This window comes from Panthera uncia, chromosome B1 (assembly GCF_023721935.1).
Source record: "Panthera uncia isolate 11264 chromosome B1, Puncia_PCG_1.0, whole genome shotgun sequence".
Lineage (NCBI taxonomy): Eukaryota > Metazoa > Chordata > Mammalia > Carnivora > Felidae > Panthera > Panthera uncia.
Window position 1 is genome coordinate 185,438,272 of NC_064811.1, and position 13,078 is coordinate 185,451,349.

The window sequence follows — 13,078 nt, forward strand, 5'->3', positions numbered from 1 at the left end:
CAGAGTCCAGCCTTGAACTTAGAGATTTGTATTTTTCTATTCTATCACAGGCTCTTAACCTAGGGAGCCTCGGACACCCACAGACAGCACACGGGAAGCGTTTATGAGGTGCGGATCCATATTTTTCATCAGATTCTCAAGGTGGGCCATGGCCTCCAGAAGGCTAAGGTGTGGGCCTGGGGGGAGCCTGCAGTGGCTGGGCTCGTGCAATGGGCATGAAGGAGGGGCCAGAGCAGAACTGAGGGAGGATGCATGTTGCCCACTCACCCAGTTTCAACACTACTCTGAACTGATGTCCCAACCCCACGGGGGTTACCAGTGTCCTGTTCCCAGAGACATCGGGTGATAAATGATCTGGTCCGAGTCCCATACACTCCTTGTGGTATTTTTAGACACATTCTGTTCACTGAGAGAAACTTCAAATACTGCTGGGTGTCATGGGCCCGCGACATGACTGTTCCTTGGGTGGGGTGGAAGGGTGAGAGAGACCCCAGGGACGGGGGCTGGGCTCCCCCGGGCACTCAAGCACATGATGAGGGAGCAGCATTGTGACCTCAGAGGAGAGGGAAGCCAGTGAGCTCAGGTTCTAGGAATGGACTAGAAACAACCCCTGATGAATCACATACTCAATCCAATTTTCCTCTAGACTTCTAGCCACAGGCCTTCCTGAGAATAAGTAGAATGGAGATTCGAGACACTTTTTATTTATGTCACAAGGATGAGCAGAGTACTCACTGCTACCACCAGGCACGGTGAGGGGGAGTCTCTGTGTGACGTAGAGGAGAGGAAGGCACATCCTATCTGCGTGTGCATTACACGAACAAGTAATCACAATGAATGTGACAAGTTCTGTGCCAGAACCATCAGACAGAGCTGTGGGACCACCTCCGGAGGAAACAGCAGTTACACCTTGGAGAAGGAGAAGCGGTGCTATTGGTGGTGACACACCGGTTCAATGGAATAAACACGTATCAAGTACCAGGCATTGTCTTGGGATGAGGGGAGGAGATGTCTAGACACACAACGTCTGCTGTCAGGGAGCTCAAAGCCAGGTCCACAGACCTAGAAGCACGGAAATGACAACCTATCACAAACAGGCAGTGCAACTTAAATGGCAGGCTAGCACGACTCTGGGGATAACGGTGTGTGTGTTGTGTGTGTGTGTGTGTGTGTGCGTGTGTGTCTGCGTATCTGTGTGTGTCTGTGTCCTGGAGAAAGGGATGCCTGAGTTAGGTTTTGGATGATAAATAAGAATTTATAGGGTTGCAGATACAAAAAGCATAGCTACAGAGGCTTTCCAAAGAGAATCGTCAATAATAGCACTTATAGAATATTCACTGGGGGCAAGTACTGTACTAAGTGCTTTGCAGACATTATCTCACAGAGCAACTCACCACTGCCACCCCCTGCTTTTTTTTTTTTTTAACATAATCATCCTTTCTTGGATAAGAGATACACTCAATCCCCAAAAGGCCTACCATACTCCAGACATATCTATCTATCTGTCCATCTCTATCTAATTTGTCTATCTACTCATCTTTCTATCTTTTACATATTTTTATTTGACTTGATTTGATTTTGAGAGAAAGAGAGAGCACGCGGGGGAGGGGCAGAGAGAGAGGGAGAGAATCCCAAGCAGGCGCCATGCTCAATGTGGAGCCCCCGACCGTAAGAACATGACCTGAGCTGAAATCAAGAGCTGGCCACTCAACCAGCTGACCCACCCAGGTGACCCTCATCTTCCTGTCTTCCTATCTATCTATCTATCTATCCCTCATCTATCTATCTACCATCTACCTATCTCTCCATATCTATCCCAGTGTTTATTCCACAATCAGATATAGGATTTTATTTTCTTAAGAAATTATGGTTTTCTTCTAAAAAGCAGAAAACACACTTTCAAAAGTTTTGATTTACATATTCCTCTATTAGATCAGCTGAGGGATTACTGAACAAAAAGAGAACACAATGTTTGGAAGGCAGAGGCGGGATTAATATTTAAATACCTTGAAAGGAGACCTTCTCAGTGATATATTTCATCTAGTCACCCTGAACTGTTTAAAGTGACACTCCAGATTTTAGAGCAGAAATTCATGGCTTGTTAGAGCATTAGTGGTTATGAACTGGGAACTTTAGTTCTAGAAACCCTACTGACTCACTGAAGTTTACAGAAGGCTGGAGGGCTCACTGATGGAGCTGCCAGGAATGCTCAAAGGTAGAAACTCTTAAGGGAAACAATATAACCACCGCTGTGCATTGAACTGGACAATCGTGTGTTTTCAGATTGACCAATGAACTATTTCCTTGGCTAATACTCCCCAAAGCATGATTTTTTCCTGTGGAAACATGATTTCTTCTGTGAAAACAGAAGGAGCACAGGACTAGAGGGATGGGGAGGGAAAAGGTGTCACGACAATATATTCCTTGGAATGTAGGATATTGGATTTATTTTGGTCACAAGAGTGGAGGGCAGACTTCCTTCCTCTTTCAGCTCTAATATTTTCAAACTTTATCTGTATCCATTTGCACCTTTTTCTCTCCAGTCCCAGCAAAATGTGTTTTCCTCCACTAGAAGCTAATGACTTTAGCTGCTTTTCAAAACATTTGCCTCTCATCTCTTTACACACAGGGTGTCGTTCCACCAACAGAGCTATAAATTAAATATTCTTTGACTCTATTTTCACTTTAGCTAATATGTTTCTTCTTTACTTTCTTCTTTTTTTTACGTTTATTTATTTTTGAGAGACAGAGAGACAGAACCCGAGCAGGGGAGGGGCAGAGAAAGAGGGTGACACAGAATCCCAAGCAGGCTCCAGGCTCTGAGCTGTCCGCACAGAGCCCGACGCGGGACTCGAACTCACTGACCGTGAGATCATGACCTGAGCTGAAGTCAGAGGCTCAACCAACTGAGCCACCCAGGTGCCCCTGTTTCTTCTTTACTTTCTTAAATTGAGATATGGTTGACTTGATCGATATAGAGAACATATATTAGTGTCAGATGTCCAGCATAATGATTCCATATCTGTATATTGTGAAATGATCACCAAAATAAATCTTTAACATCCACTACTTTTACTATATTTTGTGTAATCTCAGATGCATATTTTTCCAGATTTTAACATCTCTGGCATCAGGATGTATAGTAGACTTTTTGCAATATGGCCACTGTTGTTCCTCTCCTTGAATCCATGTCCTTGGGTAATCCTTTCCCACATGGATACTTGCCTTAGTCATGTGACTTGCTTCAGCCAATGGAATAGCAGCAAACACAAAGCAAGCCAAAGTTTGAAAAGCAATGGTACGCTGGGGCTTATCCCCTTTGCAGAGCTTGGAGCCCTGAGGCCACCATTTTAGGGACGGATGAACTGCTTACTGGAGTGGACATGTAGAAGAGAACCAAGGGACCCCAGCAAATATCCTGACATCCAAGTGAGTGAGGCCATTCCTGAGCCATCCAGCCCATATATCCACAGCTGACTGGCTGCAAGAGAGAGCTCAGGAGAGACCAGCAGGGGAACTACCTGGTTGAACCAGCCCAAGTGCCAAGCCACAAAATCATGAGCTAATAAATGATTGTTTTTTTAAGCCGCTAAATTTTACAGTGATTTGCTATGCAGTAAAAGCTAAGCAGTACACAGTACATCTTCCAGCTGATGATGTCATAATTATAATGGGAAGCATTTTTTTTCTTTCTCAGGGATACATAAAATAATGGTGCATCTTACAATTGATTGTGACTTAGATCAGATGCGATACAGTATTATATGCACTTGGCAGGTAAGAAAGCTAGGGATCAGAAGGTTTCTTGCCCAAGGTCTGGAACCAGTAAGTTGTGGAATTTGAATCCATGCTGACTTCAGGCCTTTGCTCTTACCCTGCAAGCACTTCCATCCACCTGGATGGGGGAGTGTCTGGAGAGCTGGTTGGTAGGAAAGCAGAGATAGGTTATGAAGGGCATCTTAGAAGTTCTTGTAAAGAGTTTGATTTTGACAATGAAGAGCTAGTTGAATTGGAAGATTGGAGTACTTATAACTTATTTGACATTGACTGAATACAATATTCATACCACCTCAAGAAACAGAAAGTCGTGTTGCGGGGCTGCAGGGTAGAGTCTGGAAGGCCTGGAGTTGTCCAACAACTCACCCAGTAGGAAGAGGGGTGTACCCGTGGAAGTTACTGCCTACACAGCTGCGGACTAACTCCTCCTCGTAAAGTTAATGAAGTCAGTGGATCAAGTGCACTTGAACAATAAAAGGGGTGGGGGAGAAGGGAGGACTATGGCTTAATTAGGGCCACTGGAGACCATGTGATAATCAGTAGTTACAGAGCAACATCTGTTTGGTGGAAATATCTCAGATTTCCCAGCAAATCTGAGATTAATGGCATACAGTGCCTGCTCTCTAGGTACTTACATCTCCTGGGGGAAATGGATATACGCCTAATGTAGATGTAACCTCAAAACAGACTGAGTGACAAGCACCCAGCCACTGATGCCAACCCCTTCTTTAACCATCCACTTACCAAGGTCTGGAATTTAAAGCCCATTGGCCACTAATAACTGATGTGGCTACACTTCAGATGACCATGCTCAAAAACAGTAGATATAGAAGATCAATAATTGTCACAACTCTGCAGTTGGCAATCACAAGTGGGAGATTTTGAGACAAGGTCATTGTCAACCGGTCCCTCAGCTTGTCCCAAAAAAAGACTTTGACTCTCTTTCGCTTTTCTGGAAGGTTGATCAATCAATTTTAGACAGCTATAGATTTGGATCTAGCCAGAATTAGCCACAAAAGTTTAATCGAGCCAAAATGGGGCCAAGAACAACTAAGAAGAGAGACTCAAACTTCTATTAGGAATTTTGTTCCACTGCAACATCCCATTTGGCTCCTGTTCGGTTGGCTACAGAAGTGTTTGGGGAAAAAAGAAGGTGGAAAAGAGTCTTAAGACTGGATTTCTACCGAGGCACCTGGGTGGCTCAGTCGGTTGAGTGTCCGACTTCAGCTCAGGTCACGATCTTGCTGTCTGTGAGTTCAAGCCCTGCGTCGGGCTCTGTGCTGACAGCTGAGAGTCTGGAGCCTTCTTGGGATTCTGTGTCTCCCTCTCTCTCTCTGTGCCTTGCCCGCTCACACTCTGTCTCTCAAAAATGAATAAATGTTAAAAAAAAAAATTTTTAAAAAGACTGGGTTTCTACCTCTCCCGGAGTCACAAAATGGAGCCCCCAACTATGGAGTACAGAACCTTTATTTAATGACAAAACTGAGATCATGGGCTGTCAGTCCCAACAACATCCTTCTGAGGTAGGTCCCATTCTTCCTGTCTTACAGAGGGTGAGCCGGGCCTTGCTGCCCAACTCCAAAGCTTATGTGGCTTATGTGCTCAACCACCGTGCAATACTGCTTACCTTCAAAGTCTTTATCTGGTGGTCACAGGACAACGCCATCAAGTGTGAAACTTTTTGAAATGACAAGGGTTTTTTAAAAAGTTTTTTAAAAAAGTGTTAGCACTGAAAGGGACCTGAGAAGTTATTTAGTCTAGTCCTCTTATTTCCAGAGGAGAAACCTGAACTTGCCTCTCTACATCACACGGCAGCTCTACCACAGAGAGTAGGAATTGAGATGTAATCCCTGGTTGTGTGCCTTTCCTACGCTAGGAATTATATTATCTGCACTAGGGCTAGAAATCAGGGAAGGGCATGTCAGTTAGAAGAAACGTGTCTTGGAGGGGGAAGGGACAGGGAAGACAGTCAGTGACAGCTGTCACGTGTCGTGGGGTTGAATTGTGTTCCCTTCTCCCTCAGAAGGAACCAACCGCACCCACACCTTGATTTTGAAGCTCTCGGCTCTAGAACCGTGAGACAATACACTTCTGTTTAAGCTACCTGGTTTGTGATACCGTGTAATGGCAGGTTACAAACCAATACAGCACAGAACTTGGACGTGCCTATGGAGAGGCGGAAGGACCAGTTAGAGAAGCAAGAGAAAAAAAGAAGAGGCTCAAATGATGAAATCATGGGTGAGGAGAGAGAGATCTGAGCAGAGAAACCAAGGATTAGCCAAGTGGAAAGCCATAAAAACGAAAGTGGAGTACATTTCTAATTTTAGATGGAGAGCCTATGTGTAGAAGGGGATCTTGGAGAACTGAGCGGTTACAGAGGCCACTGGAGTGTGGGTGGCCCTCACCATTGCTGTCCTGGGGTGCCTGGCACACTTTGGGAGGTAAGTCCTTGAGATATTAGTTGCTCCAGGGAACCCAATAAGCTTGAGGTGTCCGGGGAGCTCAGGCTCACAAAAACATAAGTATCAGTCCAGTCCAGTGGTTATTATGTGCATATGCTCTGGAAGCAGATTGCATGAGTTCCAAGAGTACTTTCGCCCTCACTAGCATTCAGCCTCTGTGCCTCAGTTCATTCCAAATGGCCAACGCAGGGATGCAGAACCCCTCAAAACCACAGCCACTGCTGAGCAGGATATACAGGCCCCAAGAACTTGGCAGGTGAATACTGCCCTTGAGCAATATCAAGCCTGCATTCTGCTCTCACTATACCCGGTTTGATTTGTTCAACGTTGCTTCACGACCAGGGCATTGCAGAAGTCCAGACAAGAGTGTTCCCAAGCCAAAGACTATGGCGAAACTCCATGTGAAAACCGTGGTGAAATCGGGCTAAAAGGGGTCGTGCATGTGGATGACAAAAAAAAAAAAAAAAAAAAGGCAAAGGAAGACCTCTGGTCACCAGGATCCCGCCCCCGCCCCTGCTCCCGCATTAATCCTTGCCCTCCTAGAAGTCAGCAAGGCAGGCAATTGGGGGAGGAAAATGACAAAGGGCGTCTGCCGGTCCTCATGGCAACGGGACCCCAGGGCTGGCCGGGCTTCTAGGTTGAAGCTCTACAATATACCCTTTGCCCTTCCACAGATTCGCTATGAAATCGAAGGCAGGCGAAGCGACTCTTCCTGAGTTTGCTCGCCGCGTCCCTGCACCCGCCAGCAGGCAGCCCGGCACGCGCGCACCCAGACGGGAGGTGGGCGCGCGTCGGGGGCGGGGCTTGAGAGCGGAGGCGGGGCCCGGGGCCGGGGCGGAGCCAGCGGGGCGGGAGCGGCTGGCGCACCCGCAGCAGCTTGGCTCCGCGGCGGCTGAGGCTGGGGCGCAGCCAGGGCGCAGCGACTACGGCGGCGCCCTTAAATAGCATCCGGAGTCGGCGCTGGGCAGGCAGTGGGCTGAGGTGACAGCCGGCGGCGTAGCGGCCCGGCCAGCCGAGGAGGTGAGTGCTTTTGCCGCCGGGAGCCGCGTTTTTCCCGGCTGCGGCGCCGGTGGTCTCGGCGGAGGCGCTGGGCTGAGGCTGCTCCGCCGGCCCGAGCCCGGGAGGCGACGGCCGCGGCGGAGACGCGTGAGCCGCCCCTCGACTCCCGGGGACGTTCCGCTTTTCCGGCCTCTGCCCTCGGTTCCCCTTCTCCCGGCAGCGGAGGCCTTCGGGCCGCCAGAGCCCGCCGCCGCTTCCTGTGCCTGAGCCGGGGATGCCCGGCCGCCGTTTCCCGCGGGCTGCGCGGGCGCGGGGGCTGGTGCACGCCGGGGTCCGGGTGACGCGCGCCGCGGGACCGGCCTCTGGTTTGTGTGACGGCGGGGACCCGCCCGTCCCGGAAGCCGGACCCCGAGCTTCAGATGCGAGGGATGGTCCAGCGGGGCCGGGGCGCCTGTCCCCGTGACAGGGTTTTTGAGGCGCATTCGGACCGCGCCTGAAAGCGTCGGAGCCGGAACGTCCTGCTACCTCGGCGTGATGGTGGCCCCTGCGCGGAGCGCTTGTAGGAGGGTCGAATGCAGCCTCAAAAGCCGGTTGCTAAAAGGAGAAATTCTCGCGGTGTCTCTGGAGGAGTGCCCATAGCCGTGTTGGAGTCACTGATGTAAGAAGCCTGGTGTTTTTTGAAATTAGGAAGCAGCGATGATACCTATCGTCTTGTAGCCTGGGAAAGTGGTGGTAAAGGACTTGAATGGTCACGTGGACTAGAACCTAGAGACAGACACTTATCAGTGTGTATTTACAATCGCAGATCCCTTCCCCACCCCACCTACTTACAAGGTTATGGAGCTTAATTAAGACCATTGTAGAAGTGCTGTTTGCCTTTTAAAGTTAACAGTTCTGAGCATCTTCTTGATACAGGAGCATCCAAAGTGCCCCCCGACTGTCAGGACCCTTTCTTTTATTTTTCGTCTTTGCTTAGCATGAGAAAAACATGAAATGTCATAGTGTCTGACACAAATTTCACCTGTGTTTATCTCGGTGTAAACAGTTATTTGCTTAACACAAACAAAAAGTCAATCGAAAGTTTCTGGTTGATTCTGCATTTTCAAGTGGCCATGGCAGGTTCAATGGGCACATTAGTGGACTTGAGGAGGTGGAACTTTTAAAGGAAATCTTGCTTCCCATCAGCATGGAGCCAGTCTTCTGAGATGTTCTTTCTTGCCTTCACTCAACTGGGAGAATCCCTTCCCAGTCTGAAACTTGACTCCTTATTTGTGAAAGGTCTGCGTTAAACGAAAGTCTTTCATGAGCTAAGATTCTAGGACTAGAAAAAAATCTTCAAAAGTAGCCAACCTCATACCTCCCTTCCTCCCTTCAAATAGTGTAGGCATATTATAGACCTCTGTTTTATGCATTTACTGTGAACAGAAAAAAACTTTTTTTTTTTTAAATCACCCTTCCCTCACAATTATAAGCATTTTGACTTATTTCCTTCCTGGCTCTGTTATGCATATTTTGGCAATATTATTATTGCAGGCAGCCTGACTAAAAAGAGATCTCTGGGCTTTTTAACTTGGGATGTTTAAGAGATAGCTAATTGTGACAAGTGCAGGTTGGGACAGGTTTCAGTTTATATCATAGAGGTATTTTCCTAGCTACCTCTCTTTCAGATGAAGTTTGAAATAACTGAAAGCATGCTCACATGCCACAGGCCTTACTATGTCTTTCGTTTTTGATGTTAGCTGGCTTGTGGAAAATGGTGGTGTTCAGAGGAGGGGCTGGGGAAAGATCAGATTGTTCTGTCATCACAGCTGGGGATTTCTCCTCTCTCCCTTCAAGTTTCACTTTTCTGGAAAGAGCAAGACTATAGGAATACTAGTAATTTCTAGATGTTGAGACTCCGTAACCCGAGATGAATATATATAATTTTTAAGGGCAGTTGCTGAATGTATTGGGCAGGTTTGCCTCATAAAGCATAAGCTCATTATTCTTCTGCACATACCGACTTTCGTATCCAAATACTGTTAAGTTAGAATCCATTAATAACGTTTTATGAACGGTATTGTTTGGATGATGCAATGGGATAGACTCTTGTGTTAAAAAATACAGAGGAACTTCCTTTAAGGCAGCTCCAAGCTATTGGTATCCTGTGGCCTTACTTGAAATCTTGGGATTCAAGCCTTTCTCTCTCGCAGGCAGGTTCGTCAGGAGGTAGACTGTAGGTGGTCAGTCCAACTTGGTGGTCAGACAAACCCATCAGGATCGTTTGTCTTTGGCGCTCATGCCTAGAGACAAAGTCTCCTTGAACCGAGCTGATCTGAAGCTGCACGTGGTTAGGTTTAATTTTCAACATTGTAGTACTTGAAGGGGCTCTGAGAGCTTTTACAGAAACGCGTTTGGAAAGCGCACAAGCTAGAAAGTGGAGGCAATTTCCCAGTGTTTGTGGCTGCAACTCCAAGATTGTCCTTTTATCTCCAGTTCCTTACCGAAAATGCCCAGATGACAGCTCAACAGGAATTTCTAGTTTGTGTGAGCCCAAAGTGGTACATAATTTGAAAAAATTGACAAGAGGAAGCTCTTGCGTAATCGGTGGTATGTTACTTTGTCTGCTTTTTCTTTACATCCTGACGTTTAGAAGTTCTTGGCTGAGTTGTAGACAATATCGAATTTGGTTTGTTGTAGCTTTTGTGCAATTCCGAGGAAGAATGAAATATGGAGCTTTTCTTGAAACATGGCTGGCTTGGAGGGAGGGCACATTCTTTTGGACGAAAGCTTAGGTGTAGGTGAGTGCTCTCTTCCCCTGTGCTGCCTGCCTAGAAGAATGCATTTGGCTGGAGGCACAAAAAAAATCTAAGATTTCAAAACTGGTGGCTCTGTGTAGGTACCTGGGCTAATTCTCTTTATGAGAATTTTTCAAGTTTTAAATGAAATTTGAAAGCTATCTAACACCTAATTCAAAACCATTTGCCTCAGAAAACCTACATATGTGTGTGTATGTAGATGTATATAAAATATAAAATGATAAAAAGTTTAGCATGTAAATGTGAAAGTATTTATAATAGGAATATATGCTTTTATAAGAATTATATTAACATAGGAATATTATATATTATATACTTTTTATATTATAACACGAACCTCTGCTTCTAGAAAATTTGGGAACTATAAAAAAAGGTCTTCAAGGAATAGATGCTATTAACCTTTTTGTGTATTTCCTTTTAGTGTTTTTCTAAACAACTTTTTTTTGTACTTTAAGCATATAGTTTTAGGGGCGCCTGGGTGGCGCAGTCGGTTAAGCGTCCGACTTCAGCCAGGTCACGATCTCACGGTCCGTGAGTTCGAGCCCCGAGTCAGGCTCTGGGCTGACGGCTCGGAGCCTGGAGCCTGTTTCCGATTCTGTGTCTCCCTCTCTCTCTGCCCCTCCCCCGTTCATGCTCTGTCTCTCTCTGTCTCAAAAATAAATAAAAAACGTTGAAAAAAAAATTAAAAAAAAAAAAGCATATAGTTTTAATTGAAGATAAAAATTTTGATGATTTAAAAAATTTCTTAATGTTTTAAAAAAAATTTTTTTAACATTTTTTTTTTGAAAGACAGAGAGAGACAGAGCACGATTGGGGGAGGGGCAGAGAGAGAGGGAGACAGAATCTGAAGCAGGCTCTAGGCTCTGAGCTGTCAGCACAGAGCCTGACGCGGGGCTCGAACTCACAAACCAGATCATGACGTGAGCCACAGTCCAACGCTTAACTGACTGAGCCACCTAGGCGCTCCTGATAGTTTAATTTTAATCACCTAAGTTGTATTGTGAGCATTCTTCCATGTTGTTACCTTCTCCTCCAAAACAAAGTTTTGAGAATGGCTGCCTAATGTGGTGTAAGGGATATGTTCCAATTTACTTACCCTTCTCCTACTGTTGGATATTTAAGAACAACTGCGTCCGAACGGTTTGCCAAGCTTCTTATGTATTTAATGTATCTTTTGGAAAAATTAAGGCGTGTTCTGCTTTAAAACTGTTGACACTGGCAACGATTTGAAAATTATTTTTGTTAGTGAATGGTTTTAATGAACTTTTGGGTTCCTGTGCAAAGCTGTCGATTTTTGGATTTCATGGTCTGGAAAGATAAATGGAAAAAATGGCATCAAAGGAGGAAACGTGGATTGACGTTTATACCATTTCCTCATTCTGGAAGGACTTCTGATAAATGTATTATCTGTCCCTTTGCACAGTTTTGGCGGAGGAAGAAATTGGTACTTTCCCCTCAGGTTGGTTGTGAGAGAAATGTGCATATATCTAAGGCCCAAATACCTCGAACACTGTTTATTCTTTAAATAACCAGAGGAAAGAGAAGGTTGCTACAGAGACTAGTTTCTCCCTCAGGGCTCAGCCGTCAGCTACAAAGCAGGGTCTGTGAGCTGACTGAGGCAGTGGCCACAGCCCGGCAGGGGCAGGCTCAGGACGTGAAAGGTGACGATAACAGCCAACAGTCCAAGGCGCTGTTCTCAGTGCTTCTGATATCCTGTGAATTCAGTTAATCCTCCCTGCAAGGTAGGTCCTGCTATTATCCCTGCTTTACAAAAGATAAAAGAATAAGGGCAGGAATGAAGTTGCCCAAACCAGGATTTGAACCTAGGCAAGTCAGACTGCGGGGCCTGAGCTCCTAATTGGTTGGCTCAACTGCCTCCCTAGAGCTTGAAAGGTTCTTAGCCCAGGAGTGTCAGCAAAGTTCCAGGTTACCTAGCTAGTGGCGAGACAGGACAGAAGTGGTTCTTTTTCCGTGTCGTTGTTCCTTGATATTTCCTGGCCTCATTTTTACACTCTGTCTTGTACCACCAGAGCGCTGAAATGACAACAAATTTTGATTCAGCTTGCTTCAGTGAGTGACAAGATCACCTGGTCCAGAGCTATGACTTTCTAGAGAATTAAAGAGTTAAAGGCTTTGCCTGCCCTTGGTCTCATTAAGACTGGTGAACCGTCGAGGTGCACGGTTAATGCATCAAGTGTGTGGCAGGAAGAGAGGGTGTGGCTGGGAACAGGGACCCACGCTCAGCAGAGATGGGCGAGCCACTCACTGAAGTAAGAGATTGGTCTCACCATGGCACATAGGTTTGCTTCCTGCTGTGCATCTCGGGTTACTTTTACCAAAAATAGACTTTCTCAGCATGTTAGAGACAAGAGAACAGAATTGTGAGTTTTCAGGGTTTGGAGGCACAGTGTTGTATCGTCTACTGGATATGGGTGCCTTTTTTCTAGTACAGTGTTAGGCAGAACCCCAAGGTACAGAATAAAAGCAGGGCTGCTGTGGTTGAAGGGGGCAAGGGTGGGAACCCCAGCTCCCACATATATACTTGCTTCCTGAGTCACCTCTGTCTGCTGCCCTTCTAAATATCCCAGGCTCCCTGAACATCTAAATAGCATAACTTGCTCCCTTGCAGACACAGTAATCGTTGTGCAGGTCATGGGCGATTTAGCCCAGGTTACACAACCTGTGTTCCCCCCTGGCCATGATACCCAGTGGAGTTTGTTCCTGGGCCCCGGGCCTGTTCGGAGAATGACCAGATCTCAGTGTACTTCTTGTTTTGTGCCCTGCAGTCGACCTATCTTCACTTACTCTGTACAGTATTGCACAACATACACCAATTTTTCCTCAACGTCACTGCCCAAACCATAGCCTGTCACCTCTGGTTTAGACAGTAGAGACCCTTCGCTGAAAAAAGAGGGAGAGAATGATGACTTTCCTTAATGAACAACTCTCTGATTGAATCCCTCCTCTGCCCAGAAGCCTTCCGGGGCTCCCTCTATAAGGTCCCAAGTCTTTATTTAGCTTGGCTCTTGGGAGCTTCTAGAA

General features: G+C 46.3%; 1 protein-coding gene across 4 annotated transcripts in view; it reads left to right on the forward strand.

Moving 5' to 3' along the window:
- Window positions 1-7,172: 7,172 nt before the first annotated feature.
- Window positions 7,173-13,078, forward strand: part of ACSL1 (acyl-CoA synthetase long chain family member 1) — a 72,685-nt gene continuing 66,779 nt past the window's right edge. The window contains exon 1 of one of the 4 annotated variants that reach the window (XM_049632560.1): window positions 7,173-7,259. The gene's annotated coding sequence lies outside the window, so the exon portion shown is untranslated. Of the gene's footprint in view, window positions 7,260-7,615; window positions 7,897-13,078 lie in introns of those variants that run through there. The other 3 variants (XM_049632558.1, XM_049632557.1, XM_049632561.1) reach the window with 3 other exon arrangements.